Source organism: Pseudophryne corroboree, chromosome 4 (genome assembly GCF_028390025.1).
Source record: "Pseudophryne corroboree isolate aPseCor3 chromosome 4, aPseCor3.hap2, whole genome shotgun sequence".
NCBI classification, from domain to species: domain Eukaryota; kingdom Metazoa; phylum Chordata; class Amphibia; order Anura; family Myobatrachidae; genus Pseudophryne; species Pseudophryne corroboree.
In genome coordinates, this window is record NC_086447.1 from 480,304,816 (window position 1) to 480,320,592 (window position 15,777).

The 15,777-nt window shown below is 43.2% G+C and overlaps 1 long non-coding RNA gene across 2 annotated transcripts in view; it reads right to left on the reverse strand.

Moving 5' to 3' along the window:
* Positions 1–2,437: 2,437 nt before the first annotated feature.
* Positions 2,438–15,777, reverse strand: part of LOC134909792 (uncharacterized) — a 48,312-nt gene continuing 34,972 nt past the window's right edge. The window contains exon 6 of one of the 2 annotated variants that reach the window (XR_010176028.1): positions 2,438–3,921. This is a non-coding gene — a long non-coding RNA (uncharacterized LOC134909792). The remainder of the gene's footprint in view (positions 3,922–15,777) is intronic. The other variant, XR_010176029.1, reaches the window with a different exon arrangement.

Below are 15,777 nucleotides of genomic sequence, written 5' to 3' on the forward strand. Positions count from 1 at the left end.
TTCTTTACACACTGTTGTTTTTGGTGTGCTGAGTGTCCAAAATTCACCGGTCACAATGTTGCTCCAGGAACATGAAATATAAACAACAATAAAACCAATATAGTGTAGTATTTTTAATATGAAAAAATGTCCAAAGGTGGATAGCCACTCTGTGAATACAGTAGGAATAAGTTGTGGACCCTTCTCCAAGCAATTTTCTTCCACCAATTGTTGCTCCCCTTCAATAAAGGGGGAAAACCACCAAGTGTACCACCAATATGCATGTATGTATGCTTACATAATGCTTACTTGTAAGCCTGCTTGGTAAATGCCCATAAAGGTATCTTTTCCCTTCTATGTCATCTGAGTTTTAAGGGTTAGACCACAGATACGTTTCCAATGCCAAGTAACTTTTTCTTCAGCTCATAGTCTAACCTTCTTCTTCAGCTCAACGTATCTATGTGGCAAATCTAATGGGGGCACAGCTACTAGGGGCACAACTACTGGGGGCACAGCTACAGGGGGGGCATAAGTACAGGGAGATAACTGTGGTCATGCCCCTTCCCTATGAAGAAGCCACGCCCCTATTTTTGACCGCACCAACTCCATTTTACCGTGGTGGGAGCCACAGGAAACTTTCGCCCTGGGCGCCACAAGGTCTAGAACCGGCCCTGTGTATATAGCGTCATAATGCTTACATCGGGTGGTCTTCTTTATGCCGAATGTCGGGATCCCGGCGCACAGTATACCGGCGCCGGAATCCCGACACCCGGCATACCGACAACTATTCTCCCTCGTGGGGGTCCACGACCCCCCTGGAGGGAGAATAAAATAGTGCAGCGCGTGTAGCACGCCACCGTGCCCGCAGCGTGGCGAGCGCAGCAAGCCCGCAAGGGGCTCCTTTGCGCTCGCCACGCTGTCGGTATGCCGGCGGTCGGGCTCCCGGCGCCGGTATGCTGGGCGCCGGGAGCCCGACCGCCGGCATACCGTACGACACCCCTTACATCAGTTCTATTGAATTAGGTTTTGATGACTGTCATAATGTATTTTACAGTAGATGGTTCGGTGTGCAATATATTGGGATCAAGCAGAATGATTTGAGATGCTATACAGTTTCTCTCAGAGTCATTCCAGTGACTTAGATGTGGGATGGACTTTAACAGATACTTAGCAATGTTCATTGAATAATTTCTGACTGATTTAAATTTCAAAGGAAACAGCTGTTACGACATTTTTACCTGGAAGAACAAAACTGCAAATTTTATTGTATTTCATGGAAAAATATATTTTGAGGCACTAAAGATTGTTACATTTTTCACATACTGAGAAGTGCTGTCTGTTATGTTGAGCATGCAGTGGGGTGCCGTCATACTTTATAATTTCAAAAATATTTGACTTTTGCCTAAAGGATAGTTCCAATTTAGCAAGTGGACTCAGTGTGTTTCTGTGCAAATTTATGCTATTTATGGTGCATAAAACAATACTTTTGCTTGCACTACTAGAATTGATCAGCAAAGTTTATTACAATAAATATCCTGCAAATACACATTACTACTGAAACAAACACTTAGTGGTTCTTGGTAACCTTCAAACCTATAGGTGTTCCTAAATTCACAGTAAAACCCCAAAAATCACAGTAAAACCAAAACATTTTACATCTGTGGTGGTACTACAATCCTGCGTATACATGTGTTCATATCTTCCAATATATATATATATATATATATATATATATATATATATATATACATACACATACTATCTGAATACCCGTGCTACGCTACGGAATTTAAAGAATAATGGCAATCTTTGTCAGGCTGCACCTCTGGGCTTCTCCGGATTGATGCTGTCAAATGCTGGTGCTGAGGAGAATAATCAAATCAAATTTTCCAGTCCCCCCTCCGTGACTTGGTATCGCCGGCACCATGACTCACCTCTGTGAAGGGGGGATTTCCAATAATCATCTCACCCCTTTTAACCCCTATGTGGGTGGAATTTTTAAAAATCCCTTCTTAGTGGGTGCCTGCGTCACAAAGGCAAGCTACTGTCCAAATGTCCTTATGGTTCAGGAGATTTTGTGATGAGTCAGTGGTAAGTTTAAGTTCACTACTCCTTCTCACCCCCCACGCTGATGGGGGCTGAACTTGGACTGAAACGGCATCGCGAGTGTCACTATTCATCTCGGCGCCCCTAAAAACTATGTATTTCTACATGTCACCCCTTTCCCACCCCTAGGGTGCTAGGGGTGTCTTAACTCTACAGTATTTTTATCCAGATTGTAAGCCATATGTGTCAAGTTTAGTGTAAATTGCTCCAGGTATTCCAGAGTCATGCTGGAACATACATACACACATATACACATATATATATATATATATATATATATATATATATATATGTGTGTGTTAAGTGTGCTTTCATTAATAATAATCAACAAAACTCTCAAAAAGAAAACATTTCAAATCATCATCAATTTTGTCTCATTTTGTTTGTGCTTGGCTGATTTTGTACAATACTTTATTATTTATAAGGACGTCTAAGATAATAATTTATATTCTCAGATATAGCATACACAAAAGAAATAATACAATCAGCAACATATTGGTGCAACTCTGATGGGATGTATGTGAATTTGGAGTAATGTTAAATATTTTAATTAAAATCTGCCAGATCATACTGATTACAGTAGCTTGATGTTTAGGCCTGAGCTGAGAAATCAACCACAGGACAGCAGATCTAGAAGATGGGGATGCCTTTAGATACTGAGAGAAAGATTACGTCCAAGGTGATTAAAATACAGTCTTTCCATACAACAGCAATAGTTTATTGTGATATTTTGTATTATACCTAGAAATTAGCATACAATAAACCCAAGAGGGCCTGCAGTGCAGGTGGAGGGAGGTAACGTGCCTTGATTACCCCAGAGTGAGATGACATTTCCAGCCCTCCCCTTTCACAGCTGCAAACACAGATTAAACATTTTTCATCTTTACATTATATGGTCTGAATCACTGGCCATGACCACTGCAACACCATGGAGATGCATAAACATGTGACCTGCTTGATACTCCTGTTGACATACAAGGCAGTGTGATCTTCATCTTAGGGTGGCAGAAGCAATGAGTTGACAGTGCAAGTTGTTCTTTGACTGCAATGAAGAGCGAAAGCTACTCAAGTGCTTGTGAAGTACAGGACCTTGCTGAGCCCTTAGTGTGGAGTGCAGGCACTCAGGAGATCCTTGACAGAAAAGTGAGTATAAAAGGCACACTCTCATGTCACTTAAGTGATGGAGAGGGTAAGACACACACACACACACACACACACCACACACACACACACACACACACACACACACACACACACACACCAATTGTATTAGTTTACTCATCCACTAATATGAGTGTGTTAATGTTATTTATTTTGTACTATTTGAGTTACTTGTGAACGAGTGCTATGTTACCAAATGGTAATACTATTTCCTTTCTGTGCTTGGAAGCATGTCTCTCTATGGCTGTCAGCACAGGCTTATTTATAACTAGTGAATCAAATACTGTATTTAGTATCTTTTTGCCCCACACTTTATTGTGTAAATATGCCTTAATAAAACATTTTATTCAACAGGCCTTGCCATTACACTAGACACTATCCCATATATCTTATAGATTCATAAAGCTATCATTACCTATTATTTCATAATATTAAGTAAGCAAAATATTATTTTGGAAGCTGTACTTCTGTCCTAAGTAACAGCAGATGGACTAGTAAAGCTTTCACTACTATCATCATGTAGAAACATAAATACATTTGGTTTCTTTAAGGCTATTTTCATATAAAGAGAAGAGTGCACAGGTCTTGGAGATGTCTTGAAATGAGGGAGGCATCTGTCCTGAATTGCTCAGCTGTTATTTTGCTTGTTTAAGTGACTGTTGTCTGGACAGGTGCCTGTTTCAAGAGAAGAGATGATTGAGATGACTGGCATAACTTGTCTTAAGCAGTTCTTACTCAGTTAAACATGTTGATGCAGTAAAATGGGACATCTTCCTAGTGACGGTACTACAGGTTGAGTATCCCTTATCCAAAATGCTTGGGACCATAGGTATTTTGGATATCGGATTTTTCCGTAGTTTGGAATAATTGCATACCATAATGAGATATCATGGTAATGGGACCTAAATCTAAGCACAGAATACATTTATGTTACATATACACCTTATACACACAGCCGGAAGGTAATTTTAGCCAATATTTTTTATAACTTTGTGCATTAAACAAAGTGTGTGTACATTCACACAATTCATTTATGTTTCATATACACCTTATACACACAGCCTGAAGGTAATTTAATACAATATTTTTAATAACTTTGTGTATTAAACAAAGTTTGTGTACATTGAGCCATCAGAAAACAAAAGTTTCACTATCTCACTCTCGCTCGAAAAAGTCCGTATTTCGGAATATTCCGTATTTCGGATATTTGGATATGGGATACTCAACCTGTACCACTAGTTTATTATGCTGGATTACCTTAGAAAATGGTGATGCAATGATGATTTGGGTTTGTTAAAGAAATGCTAACCACACAATTTTTAAAAACGTGTACATACAAATAGGTACAGTCCGGCTATAGGGGGTTATTCAGAGTTGTTAGCAAACCAAATAAGTAAGCAATTGGGCAAAACCATGTGCACTGCAGGGGAGGCAGATATAACATGTGCAGAGAGAGTTAGATTTGGGTGGGTTATTTTGTTTCTATGCAAGGTAAATACTGGCTGCTTTTTTTTACACTGCAATTTAGATTTCAGTTTGAACACACCCCACCCAAAGCTAACTCTCTCTGCACATGTTATATCTGCCTCACCTGCAGTGCACATGGTTTTGACAATTAGTGTGCTTTTTTTTGTTTGCTAACAAACCTGAATATCCCCTATAGTCTGCTGTATCATACACTGCTGCACACAGGAGCCTGACTCTGAATCACATTATGCCGATGTCGGACATGGTTGAACTTTTTTTTCACTGCACTGGTGTCCAAAATTGTGTTCGTACAGAGGCGTACACATAAGTGTATTGAAAATGTTTTCAGGGATCCTGCATGGAGACGGAAGGGGAGATGTACCAAGCCTTAGAGAGATAAAGTGGAGTAGTTGCCCAAAAGCAACCCATCAGCTTCTGTCACTTCAAAGACTGCGCTAGATCAATGAGAGAAGATGATTGATTGCTTTGAGCAGCTTCTCCGCTTTATTTCTCTCCAAGGCTTGATACATCTCCACCTGATACTGGGAGGTGGCTATTCAGAAGCGTGGAAATGGCGTGTCTTATGGCTGTGTTATGGCAGTGTCACGGGCGTGTTGCTGAAGTGGTTGTGTACACCTATGCATAATCACTTACATTGAACAGCGTACTAGGATAGGGCTTTTTTTAAGTTTCAAGATGCAGCAAGCGGCACTGCAGTGCCCGGAGAGACTGGAAGTGGGCGTTTCAGTCCTTGCACATTCATACGCATGGATGTACATAAGGGAAGGCACTTGTAGTGGTATTAGAATAAAGTTGCAGACATGCGACCAGCAAAAGACGCAGACTGCAGTCAAATCAGGCCCACAGTATTTTGTTTATTGATCCAAATTGACTGGATGTGGGTCAAATTTTCAAAGAACCTCCATTACTCATACGTGTGAGGAGCAAATCAAGACTGAATTATTTTGGGCTAAAGTTGATTGATGATGGAGATAATGTACCTGAACCTAACCTGAGACGGCCAGTGACTTAGGGGTCTATTTACTAAGCCTTAGATGAGACAGAGTGCACGGAGATAAAGTACCAGCCAATCAGCTCCTAACTGTCATTTTTCAAAAACAGCCTGTGACATGGCAGTTATGAGCTGATTGGCTGGTACTTTATCTCCATGCACTTTATCTCCATGTAAGGCTTAGTAATTTGACCCCTTAGAACGTTAGTTTGCCCTCAGCCACACAGCAAATGCTCAAACACTAGGAAATACGTCAAGTTCTGTAAAGGTATGTAAACTTTCACATAAATATATTTTAAGGTGTTAAGAATAGTTGCTGTATGTAAGACAACTTGTGTTTTAGTTTTAGTGACCCTGTAATGCTTGTACCATTATCTATAATAATAACAATATGAAGTCAATTGGATCGTTGTTATTGGAAGTACATTGGTTATGTGTACATCATTCTATTACTACTATTCAAGAGTGGTTTAGATATAGTTAAATTCCTGTAAATATGAGGCTTAAAAATTCCTGTAAATACATAGTATTTATATAAAATGTACATAATAATTCCTTTCTATGAAACAATAAATAAAATGGTTAATTAGATTTTTTTTTAATCTACATAGATTTACCAAGTTGCCCTAATTTAGACTGTTGTATATCCTTCCTGTCAAATCAGTTGGCAAACGGGGATCAGAAATAACACACAAGCCATCTGGGGTAGATAGGTTATGCACTCCCTGTAAAACCTATTGAAATAAAAGTCTCCAGGGAATCTCCATTACACAAGCAGATTATGTCTGTATTCGGTGGCCTCCACACACAAGTAAGAAAATACTGAGACTGATGCACATTTGTAGATCACACTAAAAATGCAGTTTGTATTTCATACATTATCTGTGCTGTATAGGATCTGACTGAACTGTAACAGAGAGGAACGTAAACATGTTATTTTAGGCTTCAGTTATTCTGGCATTTATCATGGTTGTAATGGATTTTAAAAAGCTCAATATCCATGCAAGCATTATGGGGGGTAATTCAGACCTGATCGCTGGGCATCGATTTTTGCAGCCCTGCGATCAGATAGTCGCCGCCTACAGGGGGAGTGCATTTTAGCTGTGCAAGTGTGCGAACGCATGTGTAGCAGAGCTGCACAAACTGATTTTGTGCATTCTCTGCGCAGCCCAAGACTTACTCAGCCGCTGCGATCACTTCAGCCTGTCCGGGACCGGAACGGACATCAGACACTCTCTTCCAATGCTTGGACACGCCTGTGTTTTTCCAGACACTCCTTGAAAACGGTCAGTTGCCACCAACAAACGCCGTCTTCCTGTCAATCTCCGTTGCTGCGGTACATCGCGCCTGCACATTGCGGTGCATACGCAGTTCAGATCTGATCGCAGGCTGTGAGAAAACGTAGCCTAGCGATCAGGTCTGAATCGACCCCTATATACCTTAATGGGGAAAATGCTACTACAGTATGTTTTAATCAGTTGCAGGGGGGGCTGTCAGCTTATTGACCACAGAGCCATTGTATCTCTGCAAAACAACTTGATGACCAGTGACCAATATTGTGCTTTCAGAAGGATGCATGTTGAAAAATTCATACATTTTAACAATATTAAAGTATGGAAATGTACAAATGTGATGCATGAAACTTAGACATCACAGTATCTACTCACTTTCATGATTTGTTTAAGTCAGAAATGAAGAGTAGGTGTATTTCAGAAAAATATGGAAAAGTTTGAAGTGGTGTAAAAGTGCAGTTGACTGGATTTACAGTAAGTGATATTTTGACCTTTGTCACATGAGCATTTCCACCTCCACCACAGGTCACACAGATGATACACAGGGCATATGTAGGAAGCAAGGCCGGCTCTAGGCATGTTTGACAGGAGCGCTTGAAAGGGGCACCAGGCTACTAAGGGCAAGTGGCCATTTGAAATGTGGTGCCGGCCGTCAACCAATCAGAGCTTGTGGACCGGCTGCAGTGGCTCATGATCGGCTGCCGGACCGCAAGCTTCAATTGACTCATGAGCCAGCACCATATTTCAAATGGTCATCGGAGACTGGACTCAGTGAGGGGTAAGAGAGCTGCGCACTGCACTGTACTCTCCTCCCCTCAGACATGGACCGAAGCAGCCCGGCAGCAGCCGCAGCTCAGCCCTGTCCAGCAACCCAGCCCTGTCCAGCAGCCAGCAGCAGCCCAGCCCTGTCCAGCATCCCAGAAGCAGCAGTAAAGGCAGAGGCTGTGGTGGTGGTGGTGGTGGTGAACACTACTGGGGACATTGTGTATGTGTCAGCAGTCATGGATGAGACGGGAAGAGAGATAACAGCCTCCCCATATGGTCCGAACTGTTCCATTTTTTACCAGATCCTTGGATCATACAGAAAGGCTGTAATCTCACTCCCTGTTTCCCCGGTGACTTCTGTCACATACACGTCCCGGGACAAGACACCCCTGGACAGGGACACACACTACTATCTCCGAAGTAGCTGAGATTGCTGTAGGGATCTGGTCCGGCGTTCCGGACCATTACGGGTTTTACCTAATCCCCATTACTGGGGGCAGTTTGTGTATGCAGCTATTACTGTGGACATTATGTGTATGGAGCACTGATGTGGGCATTATGTGTAAGGCTGCCAATTGTGTGTGTAAACAGAGGTGTGATTATATATATATATAGTTATAGTTTGACAACACAATATATAGTTGCAAGGCCACACCCACTTACCAAGGAGCGCGCGCATTGGAGGGGGGCGCTTCAAAAATTCTTGCTTGCGATGCTAACGGGGCTGAAGCCAGCCCTGACAGGAAGGTACTCTTAAAATATAAAAATTGAGGGTGCTATTATGAATGGGGACATTACTTAAATAGTGATGCAAAATTAAATGCATTACTCATCTGCACTGTTTTATAAGGTTCCAAAAAAATTTGAACCATGAGTGTAAATCTTTGCACAATGCATTTGTAGCCAACCCTGAAAATGCTTCTTATTTATCTCTAAATGGATAGGCTTCATGTGATTAGCTTTTTAAAACCCTGCACATAAAACCTGAGTAATATATGAGTAAAAGAGAAAAAATAGCCACTCTCTCCAGCGTTTCCATTGGGATGGGACATTGTTAAAAAGCTATAAAGACAAAGCCATTCACCACACCCAGGTAAGCCCACCACCTTTTAGGTGTGATTCAATGTTCTCAAAACAGTCTAACAAACATCAACTGCTAATTATACTCAAACCGTAGAAGCCAAAAGCCTTTAAAAAGAAAAAAGAAAGAAGCTTTCAATCCCTGTGGCACAATCAGCCTTCCCTCTTACTCCATTAAGATAAAGAGCTTGAACAAACTTTGAGATGATTTTGCTGGTGTAAGGAAATCACATTTTTGACACATTCTGCCACTCAAGGCAATTCATTTATCTTCAGCACAGAGGGGTTTTACACTAGGTGCAGCTTCATTTCCTTACAGCAGATAAGCAGCAGTTAGGCAAACTCACAGCTCTGTAGCTACTAAGTACATGATGTTCAATGTGTTAAGTCTTTACTTTGAAACGGAATATTGTTATGAAAGTCATGTAAAGATATGGAGAAGGATCTGGGAATACTGTAGCCAAAGAACAACCATTTGTATGCATCTTAATAAATAAATAAATAAATAAATAAATAAACAAACTGTAAACTGTTCCGTTGTCTGAGATGTAGAACTTCAGTACTGATAGAATAGGTAAGGGACACTTATTATTTCCAGGCAGTACATGTTAACATAACCTACATGTTTATTCAGTAGGAAAATGCACCTAGCCCCCTCTCTGTCAAATATATTTCTGAAAGTTACTAATAGTCTCTTGTACCTGTTCCGCAGTCAGTGATGAAAAAACGCACCTATAGTCCAGTATTAATTGATATAAATAATCTGATTCCGATTTAGGTTTATAATCAGCCACAAATTCTGCAATACACAGTTATTATGGCTACAGTGCTGTCGTTTTTAACATACACTTTTATAAATACTAAAGATGTTTAACCAACCATCATATGCTATACAGGGGGCCATTCTCTAACTGTGAGGGAGTGAGGTCATATTTGTTGCTAGAAGATTGTATACTGGTGCAATTATGCCATTGCACATTCAGACTGTTTAGGACTGCTGGATTTCAAAAATAAATAGTTATCTTTTGTGTGACGTTATTTTATTTTTAGATTCTTTGATCCCACACAATATGTCTATGAAGTGTTTCCTGTAGTCTTCATCCTTCCTGTCAGTCATAATCTTCCTTGCGTCTGGAGTTAATCTTCACTATATTAGGGCCCATTGTACTCTACTTATATTGTTGTATTATCCTTACAGACTGAGCAAAAGTCCAGTTATGAGTAATAAAGTCTACTTGGTCATATTCATTGTGCTTGATTTCATCATTTTCTTTAAGGTACAGCCATAGGTGTTTTTAAAGCAAATATATTATATGCACTAACTCATGTAAGATGAACAAATGTAACCTACATTGTGAAACAAGCTGCCAGGAAGATACACAGTCATGTGAACACTCCACACAGTGGATGCATTGCCATAAGGGACTCTCTACACCAGAGTCCCCTAGGTACACTAAAGCTGGGTACACACTAGACGACGTTTCACACAAATTTGCAGATAATGACCAATCGTTACAACAAATTTGTTTTATCATCCAGTGTGTACCCACTAGATTGTTGGTGATGCGCGCGTCCTCGGGCTGCTAGCGACATCCCCAGTCAGCTATACATGCAGCTCCATCTAGGGATATCGCTAGCGATACCAGCCCCGCTCATCCTCCTACCGCCGCTCCGTCACTGTCAACATTGCCAGGTGTGTATACACTTGCCGAAGCTGTCACCCTGCCGGGACAAGCTCACCGAGTACACACATCGTTTAGTGTGTACCCGGCATAACGGTCCAGGTTTTAAGGATATCGATATTTGAGCACAGGTGACTTAATTAGTACCTTATTTATTTTGATTTAAGCATCTGTGTTCAAGCATGGATATCAATAAAACCTGGACTGTTAGTGTGCCTTGATTACCAAGGTTGGGAAAATAAGAATTTACTTACCGATAATTCTATTTCTCGTAGTCCGTAGTGGATGCTGGGAACTCCGTAAGGACCATGGGGAATAGCGGCTCCGCAGGAGACAGGGCACATCTAAAGAAAGCTTTAGGATCACCTGGTGTGCACTGGCTCCTCCCCCTATGACCCTCCTCCAAGCCTCAGTTAGGATACTGTGCCCGGACGAGCGTACACAATAAGGAAGGATTTTGAATCCCGGGTAAGACTCATACCAGCCACACCAATCACACTGTACAACTTGTGATCTGAACCCAGTTAACAGCATGATAATAGAGAAGCCTCTCGAAAAGATGGCTCACTACAACAATAACCCGAATTTTTTGGTAACAATAATTATGTACCAGTATTGCAGACAATCCGCACTTGGGATGGGCGCCCAGCATCCACTACGGACTACGAGAAATAGAATTATCGGTAAGTAAATTCTTATTTTCTCTGACGTCCTAGTGGATGCTGGGAACTCCGTAAGGACCATGGGGATTATACCAAAGCTCCCAAACGGGCGGGAGAGTGCGGATGACTCTGCAGCCCCCAATGAGAGAACTCCCGGTCCTCCTCAGCCAGGGTATCAAATTTGTAGAATTTTACAAACGTATTTGCTCCTGACCAAGTAACTGCTCGGCCAAGTTGTAAAGCCGAGACCCCTCGGGCAGCTGCCCAAGATGAGCCCACCTTCCTTGTGGAGTGGGCATTTACAGATTTTTGGCTGTGGCAGGCCTGCCACAGAATGTGCAAGCTGAATTGTACTACAAATCCAACGAGCAATAGTCTGCTTAGAAGCAGAAGCACCCAGCTAGTTGGGTGCATAGAGGATAAACAGCGAGTCAGATTTTCTGACTCCAGCCGTCCTGGAAACATATATTTTCCGGGTCCTGACAACGTCTAGCAACTTGGAGTCTTCCAAGTCCCTAGTAGCCGCAGGCACCACAATAGGTTTGGTTCAGGTGAACGCTGAAACCACCTTAGGGAGAAACTGAGGACGAGACCTCAATTCCGCCCTGTCCGAATGGAAAATCAGATAAGGGCTTTTACAGGATAAAGCAACCAGTTCTGACACGCGCCTGGCCCAGGCCAGAGCCAACAGCATGACCACTTTTTCTGTGAGATATTTTAACTCCACAGATTTAAGTGTGTCAAACCAATGTGACTTTTGGAAACCAAAAACCACCTGGAGATCCCAAAAGTGCCACTAAAGACACAAAAGGAGGCTGTATATGCAGTACCCCTTTAACAAATGTCTGAACTTCAGGGACTGAAGCTAGTTCTTTTTTGGAAGAAAATTGACAGAGCCGAAATTTGAACCTTAATGGACCCCAATTTCAGGCCCATAGATACTCCTGTTTGCAGGAAATGTAGGAATCGACCCAGTTGAATTTTCTCTGTCGAGCCTTACTGGCCTCGCACCACGCAACATATTTTCGCCAAATGCGGTGATAATGTTTTGCGGTTACATCCTTCCTGGCTTTGATCAGGATAGGGATGACTTCATCCGGAATGCCTTTTTCCTTCAGGATCCGGCGTTCAACCGCCATGCCGTCAACGCAGCCGCGGTAAGTCTTGGAACAGACAAGGTCCTTGCTGGAGCAGGTCCCTTCTTAGAGGTAGAGGCTACGGATCCTCCGTGAGCATCTCTTGAAGTTCCGGTTACCAATTCCTTCTTGGCCAATCAGGAGCCACTAATATAGTGCTTACTCCTCTCCATCTTATCAATCTCAGTACCTTGGGTATGAGAGACAGAGGAGGGAACCCATACACTGATTGGTACACCCACGGTGTTACCAGAGCATCTACAGCTATTGCCTGAGGGTCCCTTGACGTGGCGCAATACCTGTCGAGTTTTTCCCAACGGTTTATGATCATGTGGAAGACTTCTGGGTGAAGTCCTTACTCTCCCGGGTGGAGGTCATGCTGAGGAAAACTGCTTCCCAGTTGTCCACTCCCGGAATGAAAACTGCTGACAGTGCTATCACATGGTTTTTCGCCCCGCGAAGAATCCTTGCAGCTTCTGCCATTGCCCTCCTGCTTCTTGTGGCACCCTGTCTGTTTACGTGGGTGACTGCCGTAATGTTGTCCGACTGGATCAACACCGGCTGACCTTGAAGCAGAGGTCTTGCTAAGCTTAGAGCATTGTAAATGGCCCTTAGCTTCAGGACATTTATGTGAAGTGATGTCTCCAGGCTTGACCATAAGCCCTGGATATTCCTTCCCTGTGTGACTGCTCCCCAGCCTCGCAGGCTGGCATCCGTGGCCACCAGGACCCAGTCCCGCATGCCGAATCTGCGGCCCTCTAGAAGATGAGCACTCTGCAACCACCACAGGAGGGATACCCTTGTCCCTGGTGACAGGGTTATCCGCTGAAGCATCTGAAGATGCGACCCGGACCATTTGTCCAGTAGGTTCCACTGGAAAGTCTTGCGTGGAATCTGCCGAATGGGATTGCTTCGTAGGAAGCCACCATTTTTACCCAGAACCCTTGTGCATTGATGCACTGAGACTTGGTTCGGTTTTAGGAGGTTCCTGACTAGCTCGGATAACTCCCTGGCTTTCTCCTCCGGGAGAAATACCTTCTTTCTGGACTGTGTCCAGGATCATCCCTAGGAACAGAAGACAAGTCGTCGGAACCAGCTGCGATTTTGGAATATTGAGAATCCAATCGTGCTGCCGCAACACTACCTGAGGTAGTGCTACACCGATCTCCAACTGTTCCCTGGATCTCACCCTTATCAGGGAATCGTCCAAGTAAAGGATAACTAAAATTCCCTTCCTTCGAAGGAATATCATCATTACGGTCATTACTTCAGTAAAGACCCTGGGTGCCGTGGACCATCCCTACGGCAGCGTCTGAACTGATAGTGACAGTTCTGTACCATAACCTGAGATACCCTTGGTGAGAAGGGTAAATTTTGACATGAAGGTAAGCATCCTTGATGTCCCGAGACATCATGTAGTCCCCTTCTTCCAGGTTTGCAATCACTGCTCTGAGTGACTCAATTTTGAATTTGAACCTCTGTATGTAAGTGTTCAAAGATTTTAGATTTTAGATTTTAAAATCGGTCTCACCGAGCCGTCTGGCTTCGGTACCACAATAGTGTGGAATAATACCCCGTTCCCTGTTGCAGGAGGGGTACCTTAAATATCACCTGCTGTGAATACAGCTTGTGAATGGCTTCCAAAACTGCCTCCCTGTCAGCGGGAGACGTCGGTAAAACAGACTTTTGGAAACGGCGAGGGGAATACGTCTCGAATTCCAATTTGTACCCCTGAAATATTACCTGAAGGATCCAGGGGTCTACTTGCGAGTGAGCCCACTGCGCACTGAAATTCATTGAGAACGGGCCCCCACCGTGCCTGAACTTGTAAAGCCCTAGCGTCATACTGAGAGCTTGGCAGAGGCGGAAAAGGGTTTCTGTTCCTGGGAACTGGCTGATCTCTGCAGCCATTTTCCTCTCCCTCTGTCACGAGCAGAAAAGAGGAACCCTTTTGTCCGCTTGCCAACCAGGACTGCGCCTGATAATACGGCGTCTTATTTTGAGAGGCTACCTTTTTTAAGGCAATACTTCCAAATGCCGTTTGGAATCCGCATCACCTGACCACTTTACTGGTATAATTGGACAACGCACTTATACTTGATGCCAGTCGGCAAATATTCCGCTGTGCATCATGCATATATAGAAATGCATCTTTTAATTGCTCTATAGGCAATAATATACTGTCCTTATCTAGGATATCAAATTTCCAGTCAGGGAATCCGACCACGCCAACCCAGCACTGCACATCCAGGCTGAGGCGATTGCTGGTCGCAGTATAACACCAGTATGTGTGTAAATACATTTTAGGATACACTCCTGCTTTCTATCAGCAGGATCCCTAAGGGCGGCCATCTCCAGAGAGGGTAGAGCCCTTGTTCTTACAAGCGTGTGAGCGCCTTATCCCCCCTAGGGGGTGTTTCCCAACGCACCCTAACCTCTGGCGGGAAAAGGTATACTGCCAATAACTTTTTAGAAATTATCAATTGTTATCGGGGGGAAACCCACGCATCACACACCTCATTTTATTTCTCAGATTCAGGAAAACTACAGGAAGTTTTTCCTCACCAAACATAATACCCCTTTTTTTTTTTTGGTGGTATTTATATTATCAGAAGAGTGTAAACTTTTTCCATTGCCTCAATCATGCAATGTGTGGCCCTATTGGAAATCACGGTTGTCTCTTCACCGTCGACACAGGAGTCAGTATCCGTGTCGGCGTCTGTATCTGAGGTAACGGGCGCTTTAGAGCCCCTGTATGAGACGTCTGGACATGCACAAGCTGAGTAGCCGGCTGTCTCATGTCAACCACTGTCTTTTATACAAAGCTGACACTGTCACGCAATTTCAACAGTACATCCACTCAGGTGTCGACCCCCCAGGGGGTGACAACACTATTACAGACACTCTACTCCGTCTCCTCATCATTTTTCTCCTCATACATGTCGACACAAACGTACCGACACACAGCACACACACAGGGAATGCTCTGATAGAGGACAGGACCCCACTAGCCCTTTGGGGAGACAGAGGGAGAGTTTGCCAGCACACACCAGAGCGCTATATATATACAGGGATAACCTTATATAAGTGTTTTTCCCTTTATAGCTGCTGTATTGTTTATACTGCGCCTAATTTGTGCCCCCCTCTCTTTTTTAACCCCTTTCTGTAGTGTAGTGACTGCAGGGGAGAGCCAGGGAGCTTCCCTCCAACTGAGCTGTGAGGGAAAATGGCGCCAGTGTGCTGAGGAGATAGGCTCCGCCCCTTTCTCGGCGTCCTTATCATCCATTTTCTTGTATGTTTTGGCAGGGGTTAAATGCATCCATATAGCTCAGGAGTTATATGTGATGCATTTATTTTAGCCATAAAAGGTATTCTATCGATTTATTGCGTCTCAGGGCGCTGCCCCCCCAGCGCCCTGCACCCTCAGTGACCGGA